This window comes from Lepidochelys kempii, chromosome 2, assembly GCF_965140265.1.
Source record: "Lepidochelys kempii isolate rLepKem1 chromosome 2, rLepKem1.hap2, whole genome shotgun sequence".
Classification (NCBI taxonomy): domain Eukaryota; kingdom Metazoa; phylum Chordata; order Testudines; family Cheloniidae; genus Lepidochelys; species Lepidochelys kempii.
In genome coordinates, this window is record NC_133257.1 from 243,326,544 (window position 1) to 243,354,274 (window position 27,731).

The 27,731-nt window shown below is 40.9% G+C and overlaps 1 long non-coding RNA gene across 1 annotated transcript in view; it reads left to right on the top strand.

Annotated features, from left to right (window-relative positions):
- LOC140907757 (uncharacterized) overlaps window positions 1-25,776 on the top strand; it is a 40,762-nt gene extending 14,986 nt beyond the window's left edge. The window contains exons 2-3 of the long non-coding RNA XR_012157613.1: window positions 3,040-3,242; window positions 24,937-25,776. This is a non-coding gene — a long non-coding RNA (uncharacterized lncRNA). The remainder of the gene's footprint in view (window positions 1-3,039; window positions 3,243-24,936) is intronic.
- The last annotated feature ends 1,955 nt before the right edge of the window (window positions 25,777-27,731 follow it).

Below are 27,731 nucleotides of genomic sequence, written 5' to 3' on the forward strand. Positions count from 1 at the left end.
GTGGGAAATTATGACGTGAAATTTGTTTTTGTATTTAATCTGAATGAAAAGTCAAATTTCATGCAGAATGGAAATTCTGAAACCATTATATTGTTTTGTTTTTGATGTCAAAATATATTATCAAATACAATACACAAATGATTGAACTATAAATTTAATATTATATTTAATATAATTTAAGACAAAATGATAAAGTAGAAATGAAATCTCACCTTATCAGAACAAAATGAAAAAGTTGAAATGATTCATTTTGATACTTTCCTGTCTAAAATTTTGTCTAAATTGACACCTTCCCATGAAACATTTAAATTTGAATGAAACTGTATTTTTGGACAGAAAACTGTTCCAGTGAGACCTTTTTGACCAACTCCAGTATCCAGATGCTTAAATCAGCCTCAGTGTGTGAAACATTTAAAGTGTCTTATGGATTTAGGTGCTGATTCTTTGGTGCCCAATTTTGAAAACAGGACCTCAGTTACAACCAACATGGACTAAATGTGAAGAGATGAAAGAATTCCGCAACAGCTCATTATTATCTGCTGAACCATCTATCCTGCAAATCAGATAATTGGTTTGGTAGGAGGAAATCGCTACTCTTCCACATTAAGAAATACCAGCTGCAAATGAATCATTATGATAGATATCTGTTGTCAGTTCTATCCTCAAATCATGTGAATTCCAGGTAGAATTCCAGCCTGAAACAAAACTCCAGATCCAAGCAACTTAAACATTTGAGAATGTTCAGATTCAGAGGTGGCTCTGAATTTTTGTTGCCTGGATCCTTCTTTGATTCTAGAGCATCTCCAAAGGCTGGGGCTGGGTTAATTGAGCATCTCTGGCTGTAGAAACTCTAATGCATGTTAAACTAGAATTCAGACCAGCATAGACAAGGTTCAAGAGCTTAGAGGGGCCCCACTCTCCTGAATGCAGTGCCACTTCCCTCTTCCAAAGACCCAATATGTGACACCTATTTATGGTTGTCATAGAAATAAAGGGAAGGGTAACCACCTTTCCCTATACAGTGCTATAAAATCCCTCCTGACCAGAGGCAAAACGCTTTCACCTGTAAAGGGTTAAGAAGCTAAGATAACCTCGCTGGCACCTGACCAAAATGACCAATGAGGAGACAAGATACTTTCAAACCTGGAGGTGGGGAAACAAAGGGTCTGGCTGTCTGTGTGATGCTTTTGCTGGGAACAGATCAGGAATGCAGTCTCAGAACTTCTGTTAGTTAGTAAGTAATCTAGCTAGAAATGCGTTAGATTTCCTTTTGTTTAATGGCTGGTAAAATAAGCTGTGTTAAATGGAATGTGTATATTCCTGCTTTTGTGTTTTTTTGTAACTTAAGGTTTTGCCTACAGGGATTCTCTGTGTTTTGAATCTGATTACCCTGTAAGGTATTTACCATTCTGATTTTACAGAGGTGATTCTTTTACCTTTTCTTTAATTAAAATTCTTCTTTTAAGAACCTAATTGATTTTTCATTGTTCTTAAGATCCAAGGGTTTGGGTCTGTGTTCACCTGTACAAATTGGTGAGGATTTTTATCAAGCCTTCCCCAGGAAAGGGGGTGTAGGGCTTGAGGGGATATTTTGGGGAAAGACATCTCCAAGTGGTCTCTTTCCCTGTTCTTTGTTTAAACCGCTTGGTGGTGGCAGCATACTGTTCAAGGACAAGGCAAAGTTTGTACCTTGGGGAAGTTTTTAACCTAGGCTGGTAAAAATAAGCTTAGGGGGTCTTTCATGCAGGTCCCCACATGTGTACCCTAGAGTTCAGAGTGGGGAAGGAACCTTGACAATGGTCAAGAGAAAAGGGGGTTATGGAATTTCTGGTGCGTGTTTCAGAAAGAAAGAAAGAAAGAAAGAAAGGTACTGGGAGGGCAAAGGGATGTATGAATGAGGTGGAAGATTGAGAGACAAAGACTGTGAAAGAAAAGAGGAGGAGAGAGACTTCAGGGGTTGGATAAGCAGCCGTACTTCTCATGATTTATTTGATCCAAATGTCAGAAATCAGTTTGGTTCATCTCCCACTAGTTTTTGACCTGAATTGGTAATTCTTCTAGCAGTATTTCTTCTAGAAATAGTGTAATAATTTAGCCAATACCTGTGAATTTTTTCTGAAACTTTTGTTTAAATGCCACTATAACCAACAAAAAGTACATTTACCATGAGCCTATGGCTTCCTAAATCCCATAATTTTGGCTTCATTCTTAACACGCACACAGATAATGATTTTGTTGTTCTTACATTGACTTACTTTTCATGCTTTTATGCATTTTGAAGGCAGGGAGGGCTATATACTCATGCTTCTCAATCTCAACCTCTTCACATGTCAATGTCAAAAATTAAAATGTACGAAAATTGAATCAAAACCTCCTGCAGAATCTTCAGACCTGTAATGGACTTATAAACACAACCATCCCTGGTAAATAATGTAATTTAAAATGTTGGTATCGAATAATGTGTATTTTAGGTCGAAAGTGTTTTATGACTGAAGGCATTACAACTTTCATTTTAATCCTAAATGAATGACTGTCAAAAACAGACTTGGAATGGAGCCAAGAACTTATCAATTTTTCAAAACACCATTTACAAGGCATATTTTTGTTTGGTCACACGTCCCTAGATATTATGCAGGCTGTGCACTGACTTGTGATTGAAAGATCTTTGGTGTACAAGGTGGTGGGTTTTGTTTCTTCAAGCTTTTCCTTTGCTGCCATTTAAGATGGAAATGGTCCCTTTCCCCATTCATTTTAATTGTCTGCTATGAATTCAGAGGTTTTATGTTGGTACATTTGGCATAATTCCATTTTATCCTTCCTCGCCATGCTGGAAGTGGGCTCCCGATCAGAGACACTGAAAAGGACATGCATTTAGTATCAGTCTTTTGAAAATGGGCATATTCCCAGAAGCATACAGCTGCTTCTTGATATTGTTTAACAAATTCAAAATAGCTGAATTTGTCATAGGTAAAATCTTTCTGTGTCTAATAATAACGGGCGAGAAAAAAATCTCTGTTGCTTTACTTTTATGTTTTACAGACATCAGGATGCATAACAGCTGTGAAGTCCAGAGGATGAAAACTTTGATTTTGAAGCATGCACAACTTCGCCTAATTGCCTCTAATCCTCATCAGGAGTAGTTAGCACTGCAGAAAGAAGAAGATCTTTCCGTCTTTTTGAGCTTCCATCTGAAATCTCCCCAGTCATCTAAGGAGCCTGGCAGAGTCTTCTGCTATTCACCGGTAACCCAAATTCCTTCTCTTCACAATTCATAAACTAAAATCTAAAGAACATTTTGTAGTCTAGTGATGTCACATGATCTCTATTGCCTGCTAAATACATGTTCTGGATCCATGCAGAAGCACTTTATTTTAAAAGGCAATCCTTAGATTCAGTATCTCCAATTTGGTTACACCCACCAGCACAAAACAATGCTTTGTGTTGTGACATGATGTTGACACTCTCCACAGTGACTCTAGAGATGAATGGCTTTTATAGTATGATGATATCACAGTTCCTTCATATATTTTGTTCCAATGGTATAATATTAAAGCACTCACATGGCCTTTCATATGCAACTTGCTTTTTTAACCTCCTGAGGATTAAGCTGGCTGTGTTGTCTGTAGTGAGGTCCAGTGTTTAGAACAGGCGATTCAGAGTCTGGATACCTGGATTCTGTTTTTTCCTCTTCCACAGACTTTCTGTGTGAACTTGAGCAAATCACTTATTGTCTACATCCCTCAATTTATCAAAAGGATGAAGGGGATTCAGCGGCACTTGCTTACCTCATAGGGATGTTAAGAGGCTTAATTAATTGTTTCCAAAGCACATTACACAGTGCTTCTGATCCAAAAATCTCACAGCAAAGCATCAGTCCTCCCGTGACACAAATTACAGAGCAGCAGGGCAATCTCCAAACTCCCTGCTATATACTAGAAAAATAAAATGCTGACCTGAAGGCACTTTTGAGGAAACAGGGAAAGTGATTCAACTGTGGACATTTATGGTCTGAGCACCTGCAGCCCTCATTAATTTCAGTGCGAGCAGTGAGGGGTAAGTGCCTCTGAAAGCTAAGCCAATAAAGAATAGACCTTACAGCTTTTTGCTACCTCTTGTGTCATTCAGAACTTTGGCCCACCTCCCCTTGTGCATCCAGGTCAACAGGTACAAGATGATCACTACATGTCCTGCCTGATCTTGCTGTGAGGCTTGCAAGAGCAGAAAATTTCCTTGCACCCTCCCCACTTCTACTGTGCACCCACATAAAAGCCCGGCGGAATATGGCCCTTATTAAGGATCTTCCCTTTTAGTACTAAAGAACTTGGCTATGGGAAAGCAAAGCTCTTCCATTGTTAGTAAAACGACACCTATCTTTCCACATCAGCCACCAAAAACTGCAAGAGCTGGAGTCCTTGCTCCTTTTTTTAATCTTGTGAAATTTGGTTGGCTGATGGAATTTGTGGCACTTAAAGAAGAAAAAACCCCTTAGTGATCTGAACAAAGCCACTGAATGTATTGGCTGACAGCCTTGGGGGTTGATTAACCAGACTGTTAACTCCATTTGAAATGGCTGATGTTCTTCTAGTATTTTTTTTCTTCAGTATCCATAGCTAATTACAATACTGAATCAAAGGCTATTCCCACCAACATATAGATTAGTTTGGAGAGATGTTTTGCTTTTAGTAGTCATAACAAACTGGCATTGCTGTTTACTTTAAAGCACTGGTATGTTCAAAGCAACACATAGTTAAAGTGATAAACCAGTATCCTCACACTTTTTTTTATCTGAAAAAGGAATTCAAGGGTGCAATTTTTAATGACTTAATTTATATATACAGCATATTTTCTTATCTTCCAAACAGATCATAGAATCATAGAATATCAGGGTTGGAAGGGACCCCAGAAGGTCATCTAGTCCAACCCCCTGCTCGAAGCAGGACCAATTCCCAGTTAAATCATCCCAGCCAGGGCTTTGTCAAGCCTGACCTTAAAAACCTCTAAGGAAGGAGATTCTACCACCTCCCTAGGTAACGCATTCCAGTGTTTCACCACCCTCCTAGTGAAAAAGTTTTTCCTAATATCCAATCTAAACCTCCCCCACTGCAACTTGAGACCATTACTCCTCGTTCTGTCATCTGCTACCATTGAGAACAGTCTAGAGCCATCCTCTTTGGAACCCCCTTTCAGGTAGTTGAAAGCAGCTATCAAATCCCCCCTCATTCTTCTCTTCTGCAGGCTAAACAATCCCAGCTCCCTCAGCCTCTCCTCATAAGTCATGTGTTCCAGACCCCTAATCATTTTTGTTGCCCTTCGCTGGACTCCCTCCAATTTATCCACATCCTTCTTGAAGTGTGGGGCCCAAAACTGGACACAGTACTCCAGATGAGGCCTCACCAATGTCGAATAGAGGGGAACGATCATGTCCCTCGATCTGCTCGCTATGCCCCTACTTATACATCCCAAAATGCCATTGGCCTTCTTGGCAACAAGGGCACACTGCTGACTCATATCCAGCTTCTCGTCCACTGTCACCCCTAGGTCCTTTTCCGCAGAACTGCTGCCTAGCCATTTGGTCCCTAGTCTGTAGCTGTGCATTGGGTTCTTCCGTCCTAAGTGCAGGACTCTGCACTTATCCTTATTGAACCTCATCAGATTTCTTTTGGCCCAATCCTCCAATTTGTCTAGGTCCTTCTGTATCCTATCCCTCCCCCCCAGCGTATCTACCACTCCTCCCAGTTTAGTATCATCGGCAAATTTGCTGAGAGTGCAATCCACACCATCCTCCAGATCATTTATGAAGATATTGAACAAAACCGGCCCCAGGACCGACCCTTGGGGCACTCCACTTGATACCGGCTGCCAACTAGACATGGAGCCATTGATCACTACCCGTTGAGCCCGACAATCTAGCCAGCTTTCTACCCACCTTATAATGCATTCATCCAGCCCATACTTCCTTAACTTGCTGACAAGAATACTGTGGGAGACCGTGTCAAAAGCTTTGCTAAAGTCAAGAAACAATACATCCACTGCTTTCCCTTCATCCACAGAATCAGTAATCTCATCATAAAAGGCGATTAGATTAGTCAGGCATGACCTTCCCTTGGTGAATCCATGCTGGCTGTTCCTGATCACTTTCCTCTCATGCAAGTGCTTCAGGATTGATTCTTTGAGGACCTGCTCCATGATTTTTCCAGGGACTGAGGTGAGGCTGACTGGCCTGTAGTTCCCAGGATCCTCCTTCTTCCCTTTTTTAAAGATTGGCACTACATTAGCCTTTTTCCAGTCATCCGGGACTTCCCCGGTTCGCCACGAGTTTTCAAAGATAATGGCCAATGGCTCTGCAATCACAGCCGCCAATTCCTTCAGCACTCTCGGATGCAACTCGTCCGTCCCCATGGACTTGTGCACGTCCAGCTTTTCTAAATAGTCCCTAACCACCTCTATCTCCACCGAGGGCTGGCCATCTCTTCCCCATTTTGTGATGCCCAGCGCAGCAGTCTGGGAGCTGACCTTGTTAGTGAAAACAGAGGCAAAAAAAGCATTGAGTACATTAGCTTTTTCCACATCCTCTGTCACTAGGTTGCCTCCCTCATTCAGTAAGGGGCCCACACTTTCCTTGGCTTTCTTCTTGTTGCCAACATACCTGAAGAAACCCTTCTTGTTACTCTTAACATCTCTGGCTAGCTGCAGCTAGACTGGTATGGCACCATTCACAGTAATTTGACAGGTGGGCGTTTTATATTGTGTAATGGATCTGTAGTGTGAACAACCTGTGTCAAACAACATATGTAGTATAATTATTTAGGGGACTGATCCTATAAGACAGTGGCTCTCAACCTTTTCAAACTTCTGTACCCCTTTCAGGAGTTTGATTTGTCTTGCATACCCCAAGTTTCACCTCACTTAAAAACTAGTTGCTTACAAAATCAGACCTAAAAATACAAATGTATTACAGCACACTTTTACTGAAAAATTGCGGACTTTCTCTTTTTTACCATATAATTATAAGATACATCAATTGGAATATAAATATTATAGTGACATTTCAGTATACAGAGCAGTGCAAAAAAGTCATTGTTTGTATGAAATTTTAGTTTGTACTGACTCTGCTAGTGCTTTTTACATAGCCTGTTGTAAAACTAGGCAAATATCTAGATGAGCTTATGTAACCCCTGGAAGACCTCTGCGTACCCCCAGAGGAACACATACCCCCAGTTGAGAACCACTACTTTAAGGGGCTGTATTTGCCTGGTAAATTGCTGAGTGCCCTCAATTCCCAGTGAAGTCAGAAACCACAGTGATGGTAAAAACTGCTATATAAACGATAGCAATAGCGAGTGTGCACTACAGTACATATTGCAGGGGCCTATAATAAATATTGTGATACTTTACCTATGGTGAATTCGATGCTACATGTGTAAGATACTTTTCCTGCAAAGACTGATGTATTTGCTGATTTTTGTTCATGTGAGTAGTCCACCTGGGTCTGATTTTCATTGCTGTAGGGGGGCCTTAATGTAAATGACTATCAGACCTATTGACTTCTGTAGGGTTACCAACATTTTATTTCAAAAATAAGGGACTGTTTCCTTAGCACCCCAGCCCCACGCCTCCTTTTGATATTATTATTATTAATTATTATCATCCTCAATAAATAAATAAATAGCAAAATGATAACAAGCACTACTCACCTTCATTCGCCAGGAGTATTTCTTGCTGCTTTTTGCAGCACTCAGAAACTCCTGATCTTGTTGTACAGAGATGAGGAAGTCAGGGACGTCCCTTGTAATAAGAGACTGTTGGAAACCCTAGTAGCACAAATAATCCTATTGTTTCTGCAAAAATGCTATAGTAAAATAATTATAATGTATTTGTAGCAATGTTAATATAGTAAATTAAACTGATAGTGAACTACAAGAAAAAACTTCATTAATATTGAGTAAAAGGTGACCTGCAAAGGAATCTTTTAAATTGTAGGGTTTTTTTTGGCTTCTTTATGCTGTAGTAAGAGGCCTGAAAGGGTTTTTTGTTTTTTGTTTTTTTAACCTTACAGAAATATCAGAAATGTCAAGTTTAGTCTTCCTTAATTTTGATCAAGGATCTCTGGACAATCTCAGAGATGCTTATTGTGAGCTGTTACATCTTAATTGAATTGATGGCAGTTTTGAACCTTTAACAATGATCTTATTTCAACCAAGAGTTCTTCAGTCGCTGGAGTTCAACAGGTGATTACTTGTGATTTTTAAGTTCCCAACTAGATATACCTTATAGAGGCCTGATTTTGAGAGGGAAGGTGCTCAGTACCTTTTGGAAATCAGTCCTTCTTAAGATAACTCAAGTTTGGCAGTCAAGATCACTGGTCAGTTTTGAAAATCTTGGTCAAAGAGCTTTAGCTAATCTGAATAAAAAATCTCTTCAGTTGCTCTCTTTTTCAGTCTCTTGCCTCTAATATTCTACTTTCTCAAGTGCTCCAGACACTGTAGAATGTGGTGGTGTAGAAAATACTTGAATTCTGAATGTGTTTAAGAACAAACAATCCCTCTCTCCCCACTCTCCACCAAAAAAAACCCCAAAATCCTTTTTTGATTTAAAAAAATAAATCCCTTGTAGGTCTTCTGTGTATAGCATAAAGTAGCAAGTAATCCATTTTCCCCCACTTTGCGGGTCACCTTTTGAGTCAAAACATTTTGTTACTTCAGGAGAAGACCCTTAATTGAATATAGTTTGTTCAAAAACTATCTTTAGAAATCCAAAAATTCACAGTTAATATTTCTTAAACCATCTTAACTCTGCGGCCATACCACTGTCAACTCTCCATGTTCCTCTCAGGGCAGGTCTACACTACAGCCTACACTGATCTAACTTAGGTCGCTCAGAGGTGTGAAAGAGTCCCCCGCCCCCTGAGTGATGCAAGTTTCGTGCTGTCCACACAGGTGCTATGTCGGCAGGAGACACTCTCCCGCCAACATAGCTTCCACTTCTCGACAAGGTAATTATGCTGACAGGAGACTGTTCTCCCGTCGCATCTTCGCTAGACGTGCTACAGAAGCACAGTTGCATTGGTGCAGCTGCGCCATGTAGCACTGTAGTGTAGACTTGCCCTCAGTGTATCCTTTGTATCTACTTTGAAAAAGAATATATGACTTGACCGAGTTCACGAGACTCAGAATGGGGGTTTGCAAGGCTGCTGTATTTGTGTAGTTTGAAGGTGAAGGGTAGTAAATGTGTATTCCAATGTATTGGTTATATAAATATTTATGTCTCTGGTACCAAGTGTGATCCTTTGTGACCACACTGCTCCATGCTCTTCCCAAGTCAGACTCTCCTAGGGATTTGGGTCAGTGCTGGGGTTTGTCCAGAGCTCATTTCTGGGGCCTCTGTTTAGTACTGGGGGGAAGATGGGGGCTGTGGGTGAGCTGTGAGATGCCCAGGGAAGCAGGGGGAGACTGCTCCCATCTCAACTCTGCTTCCCTCTCCCTATGCCTGGCTCCACTACACAGCTGTGGTTCTGCCTGTGGGTCAACCCTGGGCTCCCAGCAGCTCCAGCCCCTGCACTCCCCTGCCTGGTTCTGGACTGCAATGTCCCTGTGTTGATCTGTCTCTGAGCACCCACCCACTCCCCTGGGCCCGGCACAGGGCAGGTAAATGGGCCTCCTGGCAGGGAAGCATAGGGGCTGGAGCTGCCAGCGAGGGCCTTCTGTCTGGCCGGTCAGGTGTCAGCTGTTCCTTCCTGATCCCTGCTGGGGGCTCCGCTGTAAAGGTAGCCTCACCACCCAGCTCCAGCTGGTCCAGCTGGCCCTTGTGCTCTCTGTCTGCCAACTGGCCCCTTTCCTGCCCAGTTGCAGAGCATCCTCCAAGCTGGTGAGGGGCAGTGCATAGAGGTGGATCGGCATGGGAACGCTGCAGCCAGAACCAGGCAGCAGAGCACAGGTGCCAGAGTTGCTGGGAGCCTGGGGCCGGGCTGGAGCTGGATAGCGGCGCTGTCCTTACAAATAAGCCTCCAGCAGAAAGCTGGATGGAGCAGGTGATGCCCAGAGGGCCCCCCTGTGATTGCATGGCTTGTAGTAGTGCTGCTACTGGCTTGGGATGTAGGAGGTCTTAATGGGTGGGTACGGTAGTTATGTTGAGAACACTTTTCCATTTGGAAGCACATGCACCTTTGGGGATCAACATAGGATGGTTGTCTCCAGTATGTTCTTTGACTGAAGTGGCACAGTAAATGTATGGCCCTAAAGAAGCCAGGACACATGTGAGTTGGTAATGTAAACACAGGTGCAGTCTGTTTACAGTGACATGGATATATAAAGTCTTGCTGGGCCCCATACTGCCTGCTGCATCCATGCACAGGGGGCAGGGGGATCTGCATGTTCGGAAGGGGGGAGATACGTGCTTGTGGCCTATTGACCTCTTTTACCTTAGCCTGGGGAATCTCACTTTGTGGTAGTTCCATGGTGTTCCAGTGATGTGGAAATGGCGGGAGGAGTCTGGAGATGGCAGACTGAAGTTCAGGGGAGCCAGCTGGGGACCTCTGGATTCTTCTCTTCAAACCCCCAGGGGAATCAAGAAAAAGCAAATACGGTCTTAGGCAGCTGCATTAGGTGGTGTCCCTGGAGGCATGGCACCTGTAAGGACAGTGTTTCCACAGGCCTGGGCAAGGTGGCAGAGAGAAGCTATGTCCCATGGGTGCTTGAGGAGAACCTCAAGCTTCTTCGGGGGATAGGGATGAAAAGGGACCAGCAACCTCTCATTGGAAGAATTCCTAGGAACCTCAGTGAGTTAAAACCTGTTCAATTTCTTCTCCCATATGTGGCAATAGTCCATACAAGGGAAATAAGGGCCTTTGTAAGATTAAGAGACAGGTGTAATATTCTTAATGATGCGAGTCAGTGGTTAAAATCATGATTTTAACCACAGAGTTTCACCTCACATCTGGCCAAATTCTGCTGGCAATGATGTTGCTGAATTGATTGGTCAAAAGGCAGAGTCTAATTTTTCCTTTTGGTCTATTTTGATTTGTAACGTAACTATTTTTGAACATGTACTTAAACTCTGGAGAGGTGCATTTGGAATTTTCAATAAATATATTGTTAAACATGGACTGTAATAGATGTCCTCTGTAGAAAACCCTGACAAAACTCCATCTGCTTAGTATTCCCTTTCTTTCAGGAAAATAAAGAATAATACCACTGTACGTACATTCATTGGCAGCTATGTAGATCTGAGTGATTTCAGGAATAACCAGCAGGCAATGATAATGCACAGTAATACACACACACTCATGACAAAGAGTACCAGTGTATTCTTCTTAGATCAGATTAAATCCAAAGTATGCGGTTAAGATTTGGGTGCACAAGTTACTGACTTTCTCTCTCTCTCCATCTAAACCTAAAATTGTAGATTCCGAAGAGATTCATTACACTTTTTTTCTTTAAGTATTTTACAAAGCATACTTGATGGACTTGCACAGGTGCAAGAACTAGATTATTTTCAAATGAAAGAGACAATAAATAAAATGCTATAGTGTAGCAGAAAAGAGACCTTTTAAAGAGGGGCTGCATAAAAGATTTAATATTCCTAAAGAAAAATGTAAGCACCATTAATTTGAAAAACAAAACAAAAAAACCAAAAACCCTGCACTATTTCCAGATTCATTCTTGGAGTCTGGAATCTGCATTTGCTTACAGACAGAACTGTCTGCGTTCCTCTCTAGCAAAAATCTCCCAAAGAAAGTCCCTCATGAGGAAGACATTTCTGTGGGGAGAGGAAGGAATTCGTACTGGAATAGCCTGATCGCTTGCTGCTACTAAATTATTAACTGGCTTTCTAAGCCTCTGTGCTGGCAATTCAGCTCTTTTTCTCCTTCAGGGCAGCTTTGGCTGGAAGTTCAGTAATTGTTAACTGTGCAGGAAGACTGAAAGTGGAGGGAATTCAAGTTTATACTTTCTTGAAAACTGTTACTGCAAACCATTCTGGTTCTGGTGTCCTGACTTCATTATAAATAAGTGTCAGGGAGGTGGTGATGTTATAATGGCTGTGCTCAGCTCATTAATTTGTTTTCTTGCTGAGGGGAAAATGATTTTATATATATATATACATAATTAGGAAATTGATCCCACTGCATCTGGGAGTTGAAGTCAAAAGTTATTCACCTCACATGTTCACATTTTTAATATACTGACATAAAGTTAAAAGGAAAAAAAAACAACAACCCTGTGTGACTTTAGTGGCTCTATAAAGTAAGGGGCAATTGGCACTGGGTTGAACAACTTAGAGAGCGTAGGCCATTGTTGTGCAGGCTCCCCTGCACAGCGTTACCTATGTACCAGCCTCTATGTACCAGCCTTGGCCTGGAGCCTGGCTGTGTTTCAGTACTGCACATTTTGGCTTGGATTTCCCAAAGTGCTGGTGTTCCTCATGCTGGGTTTGCTCAGGGTCAGTGAAGAGAGCTTGAGCATAGTTCAGAGAAACATATACATTGCTAAGCAACGTGAGCAACCTCTATGTCCACACAGAACAGAGCACTGGTGAGTGTGTGGGGCACGACCCGGGAGCTGAGAATAGTTGCTTAAATACAATCCAGTGAATGCAAAGGGTCTATGCAGTGATTGCGTTTAGGATTTGCAATTGTTCCTCTGCTATCGTGGGGTTGGGGCTTATTTGAGCATGTTTAGAAGAAACTGGTATCAGAACCAGTCACTGAGTGATCTGTCTCTGAAGGCTTTGGGGAAACCTTCTGTCTCCCTCAGCCATCGGCTTCAGGCCTCCTGGCCTCTCCTGGGCACAATGTTTCTGCTAGCCTGTTAACACAATGTGCTTGCTCCCATCTGCCCACACTTCATATTACTGGACCACAAGGAGCAAAGTAGAGAGCTGTGTGAGTAATTCCTGACAAAGTCTGACAGAAACACGTTAACGCTTTTTTGGTGGAACATTTCCCACCCATTTTTGATCACCTCTAGTCACAAAACACCATGTTCTATGTATCTACCAACAACTAATCTCTGTCTCTTAGCATCCTCTTCTACCCCACTGCAGGACTGAGTCCTTTCTGAATAAAGGCTGCCAGTTGTTCCCTATTACATCCACTCACGGGGGGTAGACATATTGTGATATATTTTAGGGTGAGGCCATCAAACTCATTTTTATTTGTGACTTGTGCCAAAATGTGAACCTCTTATTATTTAATGCTTATATTGTGTAGCCAGCTAGGTCAGGGCCCCATTGTTCTAGGTTCTGGATAAACATGTTGAAAATTACTACGTCTCCAGAAATGAGAGTAACAATTAGTTCTGGTCTATCTGCGAAGGTTTGTCCTTTCCCCTTTCTATGCTGGGGCTATTGCTTCTATTTTCTTCTAGCAAGCACAACACTGATAGTAATTATTGAATTTATCAGCATGGTAGATAATGTAGTCTCATGTATGGTCACTCTGTATGATACCTGAAGTATTTGAGGTGGGGACAAGATGAAGAGGGCATAAAAAAGTGAAATATGAGCACTGCACTTCCATGGCTTCTCAAACTCTCCCCAGTGGCTAAACAGTTCATTTTTCAAGATCTGGTGACCACCTGTTCAGACAGTAACAAGTTCACAAGTCTCCACTGTACTAGTGTGCAAGACTATCACATGAGAACAGCCTTACTGGGTCAGACCAATGGTCCATCTAGCCCAGTATCCTATCTTCTAATAGTCGCCAATGCCAGGAGCTTCAGAGGGAATGAGCAGAACAGGTAATTATCAAGTGATCCGTCTTCTGTTGCCCATTCCCAGCTTCTGGCGAACAGCTAGGGACCTTTAGAGCTGGACAAATGATTAATAGCAAATAATTTATTCAACTTATTTAGCACTTTATTCAGTTCATAAATAGCCTGAAAACACATGCTGATTTTTATGAACTATTTAGTTATCTGAAATTGTTCAAACACTTTTTATGTCAACATATTTCACTCTGTGGGTGTTCAAAAGTATTCTCTTTGGCTATGTTTTTGGCTACTAACTATTAATCATTTTAGATATGTGATTATCAGCAAATAAACAGCAAAATAAAGAAAACGAATTACAAGAAGGCAGACTTTAGCAAACTCAGGGAGTTGATAGGTAAGATCCCATGGTAAGCAAGTCTAAGAGGAAAAACAATAGAAGACAGTTGGCAGTTTTTCAAAGAGACATTATTAAGGGCACAAGAGGAAATTATCCCACTGCGTAGGAAAGATAGAAAGTATGGAAAGAGACCACCCTGGCTTTACCAGGAGATCTTCAGTGATCTAAAAATCAAAAAAGAGTCCTACAAAAAGTGGAAAGAAGGTCAAATTACAAAAGATGAATATAAACAAATAACACAAGTATATAGGGACAAAATTGGAAAGGCCAAGGCACAAAATGAGATCAAACTAGCTAGAGACATAAAGGGTAACAAGAAAACAATATAAATACATTAGAAGCAAGAGGAAGACCAAGGACAGGGTAGGCCCGTTACTCAATGGGGAAATGTGGGGAGGGAAATAACAGATAATGTGGAAATGGCAGAGGTGCTTAATGATTTCTTTGTTTCGGTTTTCACAAAGAAGGTTGGTGGTGTTTGGACATCTAATGTAGTGAATGCCAGTGAAAACAAGGTAGGATCAGAAGAGGCTAAAATAGGGAAAGAACAAGTTAAAAATTACTTGGACAAATTAGATGTCTTCAAGTCACCAGGGCCTGAGGAAATGCATCCTAGAACACACAAGGAGCTGACTGAGGAGATATCTAAGCCATTAGCGGTTATCTTTGAAAAGTCATGGAAAACGGGAGAGATTCCAGAAGACTGGAAAAGGGCAAATATAGTGCCAATCTATAAAAAGGGAAATAAGGACAACCAGGAAATTACAGACCAGTCATCTTAACTTCTGTACCCAGAAAGATAATGGAGCAAATAATTAAGCAATCAATTTACAAACATCTAGAAGATATTAAGGTGATAAGTAACAGCAGCATGGATTTGTCAAAAACAAATCAAATCAAACCAACCTGATAGCTTTCTTTGACAGAGGGGAAGTGGTAGACGTGGTATATCTTGATGTTAGTAAAGCTTTTGATACTGTCTCACATGACCTTCTCATAAACAAACTAGGGAAATGCAACCTAGATGGAGCTACTATAAAGTGGATGAAAAACTGGTTGGGAAACTGTTCCCAGAGAGTAGTTATCAGCGGTTCAGTCAGGCTGGAAGGGCATAACGAGTGGGGTCCTGCAGGGATCAGTTCTGGGTCTGGTTCTGTTCAATATGTTAGTCAATGATTTAGATAATGGCATAGAGAGTACACTGATAATGTTTGTGGATGATACCAAGCTGGGAGGTGTTGCAAGTGCTTTGGAGGATGGGATTAAAATTCAGAATGATCTGGATAAACTGGAGAAATGGTCTGAAGTAATTAGGATGAAAATCAAGAAGGACAAATGCAGAGTACTCCACTTAGGCGGGAACAATCAGTTGCACACATACAAAAGGGGATATGACTGCCTAGGAAGGAGCATTGCAGAAAGGTATCTGGGGGACATAGTGGATCACAAGCTAAATATGAGTCAAGAACGTAACATTGTTGCAAAAAAAGCAAACATCACTCTGTGATGTATTAGCAGGAGTGTTGTAAACAAGACAGGAGAAGTAATTTTTCTGCTCTGGTTAGGCCTCAGCTGGAGTACTGTGTCCAGTTCTGGGCGTCACATTTCAGGAAGGATGTGGACAAATTGGAGAGAGTCCAGAGAAGAGCAACAAAAATGATGAAAGGTCTAGAAAACATGACCTATGAGGGAAGATTGAAAAAAAATTGGGTTTGTTTAGTCTGGAAAAGAGAAGACAGAGGGACATGATAACAGTTTTCAAGTATGTAAAAGGTTGTTACAAGGAGGAAGACAAATTGTTTTTCTTAACCTCTGAGGATAGGACAAGAAGCAATGGGCTTAAATTGCAGCAAGGGAGGTTTAGGTTGGACATTAGGAAAAACTTCCTAACTGTCAGGGTGGTTAAGCACTGGAATGAATTGCCTAGGGAGGTTGTGGAAGCTGCAGCACTGGAGATTTTTAAGAGCAGGTTAGACAAACACCAGTCAGGAATGGTCTAGAAGATAATTAGTTCTGCCACAAGTGCAGGGGACTGGACTAGATGACCGCTCGAGGTCTTTTCCAGTTCTATGATTCTATGATTACCTGTCTAAAGTATATGGAATTATTTCTTCTTTCTCTCAAGATGACGGAAATATCTATACACAGTAAACCAAAAAGAAAAGGAGTACTTGTGGCACCTTAGAGACTAACAAATTTATTTGAGCATAAGCTTTCGTGAGCTACAGCTCACTTCATTGGATGCATTCAGTGGCAAATACAGTGGGGAGATTTATATACATAGAGAACATGAAACAATGGGTGTTACCAAACACACTGTAACGAGAGAGATCACTTAAGGTGAGCTATTACCAGCAGGAGAGCAGGAGGGAAAAAACCTTTTGTAGTGATAATCAAGGTGGGCCATTTCCAGCAGCTGACAAGACCATCTGAGGAACAATGGGGGTGGAGGAGGGGAATAAACATGGAGAAATAGTTTTACTTTGTGTAATGACCCATTCACTCCCAGTCTCTATTCAAGCCTAAGTTAATTGTATCCAGTTTGCAAATTAATTCCAATTCAGCAGTCTCTTGTTGGAGTCTGGTTTTGAAGTTTTTTTGTTGAAGAATTGCCACTTTTAGGTCTGTAATCAAGTGACCAAAGAGATTGAAGTGTTCTCCAACTGGTTTTTGAATGTTATAATTCTTGACGTCTGATTTGTGTCCATTTATTCTTTTACATAGAGACTGTCCAGTTTGATCAATGTACATGGCAGAGGGGCATTGCTGGCACATGATGGCATATATCACATTGGTAGATGTGCAGGTGAATGAGCCTCTGATAGTGTGGCTGATGTGATTAGGCCCTATGATGGTGTCCCCTGAATAGATATGTGGGCACAGTTGGCAACGGGCTTTGTTGCAACGTTAGGTTCCTGGGTTAATGGTTCTGTTGTGTGGGGTGTGGTTGCTGGTGAGTATTTGCTTCAGGTTGGGGGGCTGTCTGTAAGTAAGGACTGGCCTGTCTCCCAAGATCTGTGAGAATGATGGGTTGTTCTTCAGGATAAGTTGTAGATCCTTGATGGTGCATTGGAGAGGTTTTAGTTGGGGGCTGAAGGTGATGGCTAGTGGCGTTCTGTTATTTTTTTTGTTGGGCCTATCCTGTAGTAGGTGACTTCTGGGTACTCTTCTGGCTCTGTCAATCTGTTTCTTCACTTCAGCAGGTGGGTATTGTAGTTGTAAGAATGGTTGATAGAGATCTTCTGGTGTTTGTCTCTGTCTGAGGGGCTGGAGCAAATGCTGTTGTATCGTAGAGCTTGGCTGTAGACAACGGATCGTGTGGTGTGGTCTGGATTATGGTTGTGCAAACACTTCCAGCATGAGACTGTATGTGAACACACTTTTTCTCAAGACTTTTGGTTACATGAACATATTTGCAGAAATGAAGAATGGTTGCAGAAAATGAATAAAAAGATCACAGTTTAGAAGGATATCTGCAATTTTGATCTGAGTGAATAATCATGAATACTTAGTTATTGCAGTATTCACACAGATGTAGTTATTTCTTTACCATTGGAAGGATGTTGTGTTATATGTAATGATATCCTACAGACTTGATTGTATTATGGAGATACAACTGGCACATATTAAGAGTAATGAAGATTTCTCATGTGGAACATAGAGTCACATAGAGAGACACCTCGGGAGTTACAGCGCAGAATGCTGCTTTACTGCGCAGAAACTTGCCAGTGTAGACGGGTCCAAGGTGGGTGAGGTAATATCTTTTATTGGACCTGCTTCTGTTGGTGAGAGAGACAAACTTTTCAGCTACACAGAGCTCTTTCCAGGTCTGGGAAAGGTAGTAAGAGTGTCACAACTAAATACAAGGTGGAACAGATTGTTTAGCATAAGTAGTTACCCAACCCATATTGTATGTGGAGCATAGACATATTGAAAAAACTAAGTTTCAGTTCCACTTAGAACACTGAAAATATGTATTTGTGAAGAGTTATTAGCTAACTTGTCACTCTACAATTTAGGCCCTGATCCAAAACCCATTGAAGTCAATGGGAGTCTGTCCACTGATTATGATGAACGTTAGATTAGGCCCTTAATGCAATTTCAGAACAGTTAATGTGGTTTGGGCCCACCTCACAAAGTTTTAAAACTGTTTTACTGCCACTTTGGAGGGTAGTTTTTGAACCCTGCTTAACTGAGGGAAGGTATCTCTCGAACTCTTTCTTGTTGAATATACTTCATTCATAGATTTTTAAGTCCAGAAGGAACCATTATGATCATCTAATCTGATGACCTGCATAACAAAGGCCATAGGTTTTTACTGCATGATTCCTGCCTCATGCCCATAACTTCTGCTTGAGTAATAGCATGTCGTGTAGTGTACCTTAGTATAAACTCAATTAGTGGTATTGTGGAGAGGGCTCTAAGGTATACTGTTTAAATCCCACTAAGCAGGTGATACTGTGGTTTAAATAAAGATAGTTTAAACTCTAACCCAGTTAGAGCTAAAATGGAGTCTGTCAGATGGGAGACCATTTCCAGATGGATCAGTGTCCAATACGTAACCTTTAATGCGAGGAGACAGTTGTAGTAAAAATAGGTCATTGCCTGATAATTTTTCTTTTATTATTTAGTCCAAAGACAGAGGTACAATATTGTTTGTCTTAATCTGTGACTTCTATAAAAGGAACCCCTCAACTTTGATTCTCTCATTATCTGCTTTCAACTCCTGGCTGATGACGAATTACAAAATCCAGCTTGTTTCCTGACCCTTTTCTATAAGTATGCACAGGACAAAACCAAAGCAAAACAAAGGTTGTCTGAAAAATCTGAGGTACTTTGGTTTTGTTAATCCTTTCAGGAGATCCTGTGTTTACTAGAAGTGAACTACATGGGTCAATTTGCTAAAGTGTTTTGAAAGAATTAGCCAAATGAGAAACGAAACAATTACCTGAAGTTGCTGCTTGTTGCCAAGAACAAAAGTTAAACAAATCAGTGGCAGGATGAGTGGATCCGGTTAAATAATTATGTCTTCCAGCAGGAAATCTGTCTATCAGCTGAAAGGTGAGACAGCAACATAATGACAATGCCCTGTGGATCAACTCTGAGATTAAAAAAAAAAAAAGCTACCAAAATACTAGAATAACTGACCAAAACTAACATTTTAGCATTAAAGCTCAAGCAATAGGAGGCCAAATTATCCTTTGATTCATGGACATGCAGCTCCACTGATGTTAGTGGAATGCATGGGGGTAACTGAGGGCAGAATATGACCCTCTTTGTTTGTTTGGTCCGTGAAATGGCTGCCTTAAAGCTGTACAGCTGTGATCTTGAAGAGTATCTCTGGCATTTCCTTCTTTCCATGTAGGAGGTGAGCCCCACAAAAGCATGCTGAAAACTTGTGCATTAAAATGAAATAGGTAAAGATGAGTATCAGACTCCAGTTGTGACATGAGAATTGTGGGTCATAGATGCATTTAAATCAGTCAGGTGACAAAAGACAGAAAGAGTTTAATTATAAAAAATACATTTTAAAAACAATTAAAACCTCTAAAAAGTATTTTCAAATGTGAGTGCCTAGAGTTAGTTCCCATCATCTCTAATTAGCCCCCCTAAATAAATGACCTGATTTTTTTAAAGGCACAGAGCACCTGCAGCTTCCATTAACTTCAAGGGCAATCGTAGGAGCTCATCACCTGAGGCCTCTTATTAAGGGAACATAAATATAGGTTTAGGAGCCTAACTTAAGGCACTCAAGTTTGAAAAATTTGGCCTTAGTTTCCAGGACTGCCTGTATAGCACCTCTCAAAATCACTACGTTCAGGGTTTTTTTTTTTTTTTTTTTTAAAGACCACTTCATTCTCTAATACCAAGAAATCCAAAATTGGCCATCTCTATTTTGAAAACATCTGTGGGCAACAAATTGGTGTAGGGTTTTGAAATCATCAGTTCTGCTCTTATTTCCATTCTGACAGGTTTCAGAGTAACAGCCGTGTTAGTCTGTATTCGCAAAAAGAAAAGGAGTACTTGTGGCACCTTAGAGACTAACCAATTTATTTGAGCATGAGCTTTTGTGAGCTAAGTGAGCTGTAGCTCACGAAAGCTCATGCTCAAATAAATTGGTTAGTCTCTAAGGTGCCACAAGTACTCCTTTTCTATTTCCATTCTGTAATTAATATGACGTCAACCTGCTGCTACATAATTCATTTTGACTGAAGATTTCCTTATTTTTGCTATTTGGCTGCTAAGAAACAGGCCAGAGATTTACTGTCAAGAAAATAAAACAAAAGCCTCATCTTCTCTTTGGAGAATTAGGGTACTTTGTCTTAAGAAAAAATGTTTTATAATCTGTTTTAATATAATACAAGAGATACACAAATCCGACCAAAGGGCTTCTCCATTTAACAAAAACAAAACGTTAGATCTTAACTGTGGCCATTTTCCAGGAGAAGCTATTGTAGTAACTTGACAAAATGCTCAGTATCTGGTGGATTAAATCATTCACGGACACTGTGGTTTGGTGTGTTGGTTTCCATCTTGATTATGACTAGCAGTCCCTGCGGTGTCTGGGACTTCAGAGGAACACTGTGAATATACCTGGTTAGAAAAAAAATTTCTGCAGAAAATTTGACCTTTCTGGGAAAATTATAAAATGGAACATTTTGATTTGGAAATGCCGCTGTGGTGCCCCATGGGAACTATAGTTCAGGTGCCTCCTGCCTCCATTCTCATTTATAAGCTGGGTTTGTTGGCTAGACTACATCTTCTATGATGCACCAGGATCTCCCCTCTTGCTGAGCTGCTGTGACGCATCATGGGAGATATAGTCAGGCTGGGGAGCCTGGTTCATATCGGAAATGTGGGCATGAGGCATCCAAACTACAGATCCCATGATTCAGTGTGGTAATATTTCCAATTTTTATTTTTTATTTTTTAGGTATTTGGTTTCTCATTGAACAGTCAATATTTTCTGTAGGAAGCAGAGACTTGTAGTGAAAAAAATTAATCAAAAATCCAATTTTCCATTGAAAACCAGTTTTGATGAAAATTTTTTCACCAGACCTAATTGTAAAGCTATTCCAGAGTTCATGCATAATAATTGAACAAACCTGCTGTTCATTGTTCAATGAAAACATAAAAAGGGAACAGGATTTTTATGTGGGGTTAAACCTCATTAGAAAGGTACTTATAAAAGGCAGACAATATTGTTAATGACAACACTACACTGAAAAAATATGGCTTTACTATTTGAAAGGTCAGGTACACCATGTCATCATACTTAAGGCTCAGCTGGTGATATTTTGGTTCTAAATTCATTAATTTTAGCAGCTAGAAATAGAACCATAAAAATTCACTCTAGCCTGACACGAGCCAGACAGGATATCAATAGCTGGTAGTATTTTATATATTTAAGTGATTTTTTTCCCCCTTCATAGGTGAAAAAAAATAACTTCCTCAATTAATAATGCCCTCTCCCCCCCCCCCCAGTCTTTTCAAGAAGAATTTGCTTCATGATTACTCTAGTGAGTTTTGGAATGAGTCCTCTGTCCCAGTATTAGGCATGAATACACTCCTCTGCCCTAATGATGCAGGGTAATTGGAATACATCCTCATCTCTCAAAACAGAAAAACAACTCTCAAAAGCTGCAGCCCATCAGAAAACCATACAGAGAGTGTTACTGTCAAAGGGAAATTATCATAGATGAGAGTAGGTAATCAACAGCAATCAAGCTTGCACATCTGAAATAAAGCAGTTACTCTCAAGACCTATATCATGCTTATCCTACAGTAGGTCAAAACCCAACCCAGACTTATTGCACTTAGAAGGTTCTGAAATAAGATATTCATAAGATATTCCAGGTCACATGAAATATTTCTAAGTTATTATTAGCTAGATCTGGTTGTCATCTTCTCCGAGCGCATGATCAGTAACTATAATCTGTATCATAATGAGTGCATGCCGGTGGGTGGCTCCTTCTTATTATAGTGCATCTGCATGGCTAATCTAGTCATCAGGAGACCCAAGGATGACATCTGTCAGTTACCTTTATACACGTGTTCTAATACTTAGTATTCTGGTTATACCTGGTGTTTTTTACCTGAGGGGAGGGTATGATAAAGCAAGCCATTGAGCAAATGGTGATGCTTGGCATGAATCTTGTTTCACTTTTTTTATTGCTCTCTCCTATGGTCCAATTACTATGGGTTGTGCCATAGGCTAGAGGAAAGACTGTGTTTAGATCTCCAGATTGGAAGTAACATAACAAATTTCCTCTGAGAATTACTTTCCAGTGGAAATTCAGGCAAGACCAATATTTTAAGCACTTGCCTAGTTTGTGGAAATCATGAATATATGCTGGTCTTTCAAAACTACTAAAATATGATTTGACACTATTCCAACAACCTAACTGAGGGTTTCTGAATGGAATAAAAATATATTTTGAGCTTTTATATTTGCTCACTGCTCTGGTGAATATGTAGTTTCTGTAAACAGCTAATGCATTTTGAGTTTACAACTCAACCTTGAGTCTACAGGGGCTTGGCTAGTATTTTTGTTAATACTTTAGCTAATTTAAGTAGATGTACCATATTCAGTATCTACTCTTCTGTAGGGTAAAAGTTTAATATAGAAGAGACTAATTACATTGAGTGCTATTCGATGCCTTTGTAAAGTGAGTAGTTTGAGTAAATACCGAGCTCTTTTGCTGTGTGAAGGGTACAGCTGAAATATTTCAAGCTTTTGGATGTTGTGAATTCACTCATTCTTAATTAATTTTTCTGTCTTCTGCATACAGGTGTGTCATCAGATATTTGACCAATGCATGAATAAAAAGGTGTCCATAATGTTGTTACTATTCCTAACTTGTGCTTATTGTGTAGAGGGTAAGAGGCAGATTTTTCAAAGGAAAAATGGGCATTAAGTGCCCAACTCCCATTGATTTTTCAATGGTTGCTTGGTGGCTGAATGCCCTTTGTGCCATTAAAAACAATGAGGAGTCCTTGTGGCACCTGAGAGACTAACACATTTATCTGGTCATAAGCTTTTGTGGGAATATAACCTACTTCATCAGATGCACGAGTGGAAAATATAGTAAGCAGGTATAAATATAGAGTACATGAAAAGAAGGAAGTTGCCTTACCAAGTGGGGGGTCAGTGCTAACGAGGCCAATTCAGTTACGGTGGATGTAGCCCATTCCCAACAGTGGACAAGAAGGGGTGAATGTCAACTGTTGGGAATGAGCTACATCCACCCTAAATGGGGGACCAGAAGTCAGGACTCTTGGGCTTTTTGTCTTGGCCCTGCCATTTTGTTGTGTGACCTTGGAGAAGTGCCTTAATGGCTGTTCTTTGGTTTCTCCATCTGTAGAATATATACAATGAAAACAGCTTTGATGAGATGTTGTGATGGTTAATGACTTAGAACCAGATTTTCCTACCCTTATTTATGTTGAGTAATAACTTGCTCTTTGAGTAGTTCCATTTATTTCACTATTCATTACCATTCATTGTGAGTAAAGGTGGCAGGATCTGACTCCTAATGTTTGTAAAGTCTTTTGGAAAAGTGTAAAATATTTAGTGTGTCATGAATATTCCAAACTCATAATCTTCCTGGTGAGTTTATGTGGTGGTGTAGTAAAAAAGAGAAATTATATTTCCCTCAGAAATAAATATTCGCAAATTTTGAAACCACTGAATTTTTAGATAACATATTTTGGCCCAGCCTTGAGTTGCTGAATTATAAGGATACCAAGTAAATCCACTTAAGACTTTAAGATGTAACACCCTATTGGAGGCAATTAACAACTCTGAGAAATCAAGTGAAAAGTGGTGAGGTTTCATGCTGAAGCAAAAAGACTCAGAGGTTTAGGGGAAAACATGGAAATTGCCTGAATGCAAATTAGGGGTGCACGTTAAATATTGGCTTAGCTATTAGTTAAGACTGACAAAAATAACTTTATTTTTCATTGTTGGATGGCAGGGAGGAGTCTGAGGAAGAATTCCATTCCCCAACTGCTCCAAATCAATAATCTGCTGTTGTTTTTGTCACCATTCGAATCCCATCGACTGTAGTAACAAAGAGAGCTTTCACTTTGCCTTACTACTGAGGCCCATTGAAAGTGGAGAGCAGCATTTAGGTATGGCCTCCAGAGGCAAGTAATATGATTTATGCTCCTGTGTATTTTGTGCTGAAAAGCACAACAGAGATTGATGAGTGGACAGTCAAGCACGCTACACCTTTCCTAAGCAAACAGCTCATCATCAATATTTCCTAGTCTACTGTCACCTGAAAGAAGAAGGCTAGTGTTGGTAAACAACAAATAACCTAAATGCAAATAAAAATCTACCACTGTTGAACCAAGAGGAAAAAACCAGGGAGGTGACATGTCAAGATTCCATGCTAAATATTAATATGGAGTTTTAAAAAAAACCTTAGCACTTAGAGACTGTCTTAATAATGGAGTGACTTCAGACACTAGAAAAAAGAAACCCACCTTGTGATGGGGTGTACAAACCCCACCCTGGAAAGGAAGGGTTAAAGAGCTACTTTGGGCCAAGGCAACCCCACCCCAGCACATCTGAAAAGCATGCACGGCCTGGAGGAGGAGCTTGAAAGGGAAGTGGAGCAGCTCACTAGCAGGCAGCTTGTGGAGGTGAACAGATCTATGGGCCTCCTGATTCAGAGAGAGCTTTATGGGAGGTTCAGCTGCCTGGGGTTCCTGACAATTGAGAATCTACCTGATCTGCTCAGGGAAAAAAGGACTCTGGATGTTTGCATGGTCTGGGCTTTGTCCTTTAATTTATTTTGTTTCTATGTCTTTTCCATTTTTCTGTAGGGAGACTGGGAGAAAGCAATCCAGAGGAGCAGTGATGCAGCACTTTTTGGGGATGCAGAAACTTGCTGCCCACCACACGGCCCTGGATTCGCACCTGGCGGAGAGGGTGAGCCAAGATTCTCGTACAACATCTGGTTGGGGCTGAAGGTGAAAACCTACCTCAGATACAGGGGAATCTGGATTGGAAGATCATATAACTTGGAGGGCCATGACTCTGGAACCTTGGCCTGGTGGGGCCTGGGACCCCTTGCCTGACAGCAGGGCTATCCTTTATCGGACTCTCTGTATACCCTGAAAAGGGTGGGCCCGATTCATGGCCTGGCCAGAGGTCTGAGTCACAGAAAGGTGCCAACTGTTGCAGGGCTAGAGCAGCTGTCAACAGGGGTCACCAGGGAAGGAAGAGAGCCTGCTATGACCTGCCTGACCACTAGGCGGTACCAGCAATGAGTGATCCCGTTCACATGCATGCTAGTTAGCTGAGTTGAGTTTACTGAGTACAGACTATTTACTTCTTAGTCCAGGAATATCCACAATGTGGCTAGCTGTTGATTATGAATGTTGGGTCTTGCAGTTGTTTTATCGCTGCATATGACCAGCATTCATATCAAGTTTGTACTGTCTGAAACCTTGGCTTTGGGATCAATCCAAATGGACATTGTGGTGTTTAGGACCAAATTTCGTTGCAGTGAATTGACAGTAGGTATTTTCATAGGCTGTGTGTTATACGGGGAAAATGACAAAAGCTATTATTCACTGACAACTTACTTTCCATTTCTTTTTGTTGCACTGTTTATTATGTATTCTAGCAACTCAAAATATTGAACAAAGTAAATAAACACTATGGAAATCCATAGATCAAAAATATTCATAATGCTTAGAAAGAAATACATATGTGTTTCTTTTGGTCTCTTTAGGAGGACTTTTGTTTTTCTGTTTTAGTTTAATTAAAAAGACAGCATGCACTAAACAGATAAAATAGCCACTCATTAGCAAAACTTGGCCAGATATTTTCTATCAATGCACTACTGTAAATGCGGAGTAATGCCACTGGCTTCCGTGGCGTAACGCTGGGTTTATCCAGGTGTAGCTAGAGCTGGAGAAACAGTGGGGAAAACGATGCACAAACACATTAGGGAATTCTGATCTGATCAAACAAACTTGTTAGGGAATTCCAAATTGTGATATGATCTGACCATGTTCACACTCATTTGGTCTCTTGTGAATGCTCCTGTGACAGGATTTTGTTTGCATGAATATTTAGAGAAGAACTCTTATATGCATTCTGCCAGCTGGTGCCTGCAGAAGCAAGAGCCAGATTCAATATCTAAGGGTTGCTCTTAACATTTCAAAACAAAACCAGCTCGAACACCCACCCAGAAACCTAGGAAAATGAAATACCAACCCTGAATGTTCGTAATAGGCAACGATTGCCCACTCTCAAGCACTGACTCTGTGTATAATGAAAAGAAAACTTTTTTTTAATTGAGGGGAGAGGGAACACAGCATTAATTTGGGACCACAGTAATATTAACTGAAAAGCATGCAAATAATAAATAAGACACCCATCCCACAGTATCTTGCCTAGTGTCCTTTGCCTGGATTTTTCAACTTGTGAAAGTCTAATGGACAACTGTCCCTTCACACTGAGGGACCCCTGGCCGCACCCTACTCACAGTTTATTTTTAGAGATCGGCAAAGTTCCAGAGTCCACAGGCACATTCAGGTGTGTTCACCTGCAGCCCTCACACCACTGGCTTACACATGAATGAACACATGCTGTGACCTCCCAGCACAGAATGTTGGCATGACTCAAATCCAGGACCTTCATGCGCAAAGCGTAGAGTGATATCACTTGGGCTACAGGAGCAACTCCGTTAGCGGATCGTTGTGGTAGGCTGTAATCCTCTTTGCGGAGCACTAGAGGGAGATTTAGCACACACTCTCTCTATTAGTGTGTTACACTTTATTATGCCCAGATTTGTGTATTTGTATCAGAAATGTTCATCGAGCCACCTTATACATACTGGTTTTGTGTGTGGGTTTTGGGAGCAGTAAGGCAGAAGAAGCCTGACAAATCGAGTGATTTTCAAAAATACAACAGCATTGTCTGATACCTGATCATCAGCACTAGCAGTAGAGATGGAAGAGAGGGCAGAAGCACATAGGCTGAGGGATACTTCAGCAGCAGAAAGGAGACACTTTGATAATCTTCCAGCTCTAGAATATGGAGGAAGATATCTGCTGTGCAGCCAGATGCCGAGGCACAAGGATGAGCACCAGGGGATGGCCTTATTGAGCCATCACTACACATTGCACAGGCATAGGCCGTGAATGTGACAAGAGAAAACTGAATGTAAAGCCTGCTAGCAGTCCATAAATCTGTTTGATCTCTTCCTGAGGCAGGAAGGAAACAAAGTATTTTTAAACCAGGGGTCCACAATCATAGCCAAATACAAATATCGTTCTGTGGAAAAAAGGAAGGAAGAGATTTTTTAAATGTCCAAAAATTGATTCGATTTTTTTCCTGTCCTAGTGCATTTCTGGGCCTGAGGGATTCAATGCCTTGGTGAGTTGTTCAAACATTGCACCTATTTATAAGGTTAGAGCATCAAATCAGGGAACAGAAATCACATAATGTGGCTTGGGTAGCTGTGAAGGGGTGTCCACGCCACACAGGACTGTAAGGGGTTAAGGTGGCCAGGTCAGCCTATTAACTCCACAGGCTGCACCTGGAGGAAGAGCCAGGGAGTAAGGATTGATTGCAAGCAGGCTCAGCTGGGCAAGAGAAGGCAAGG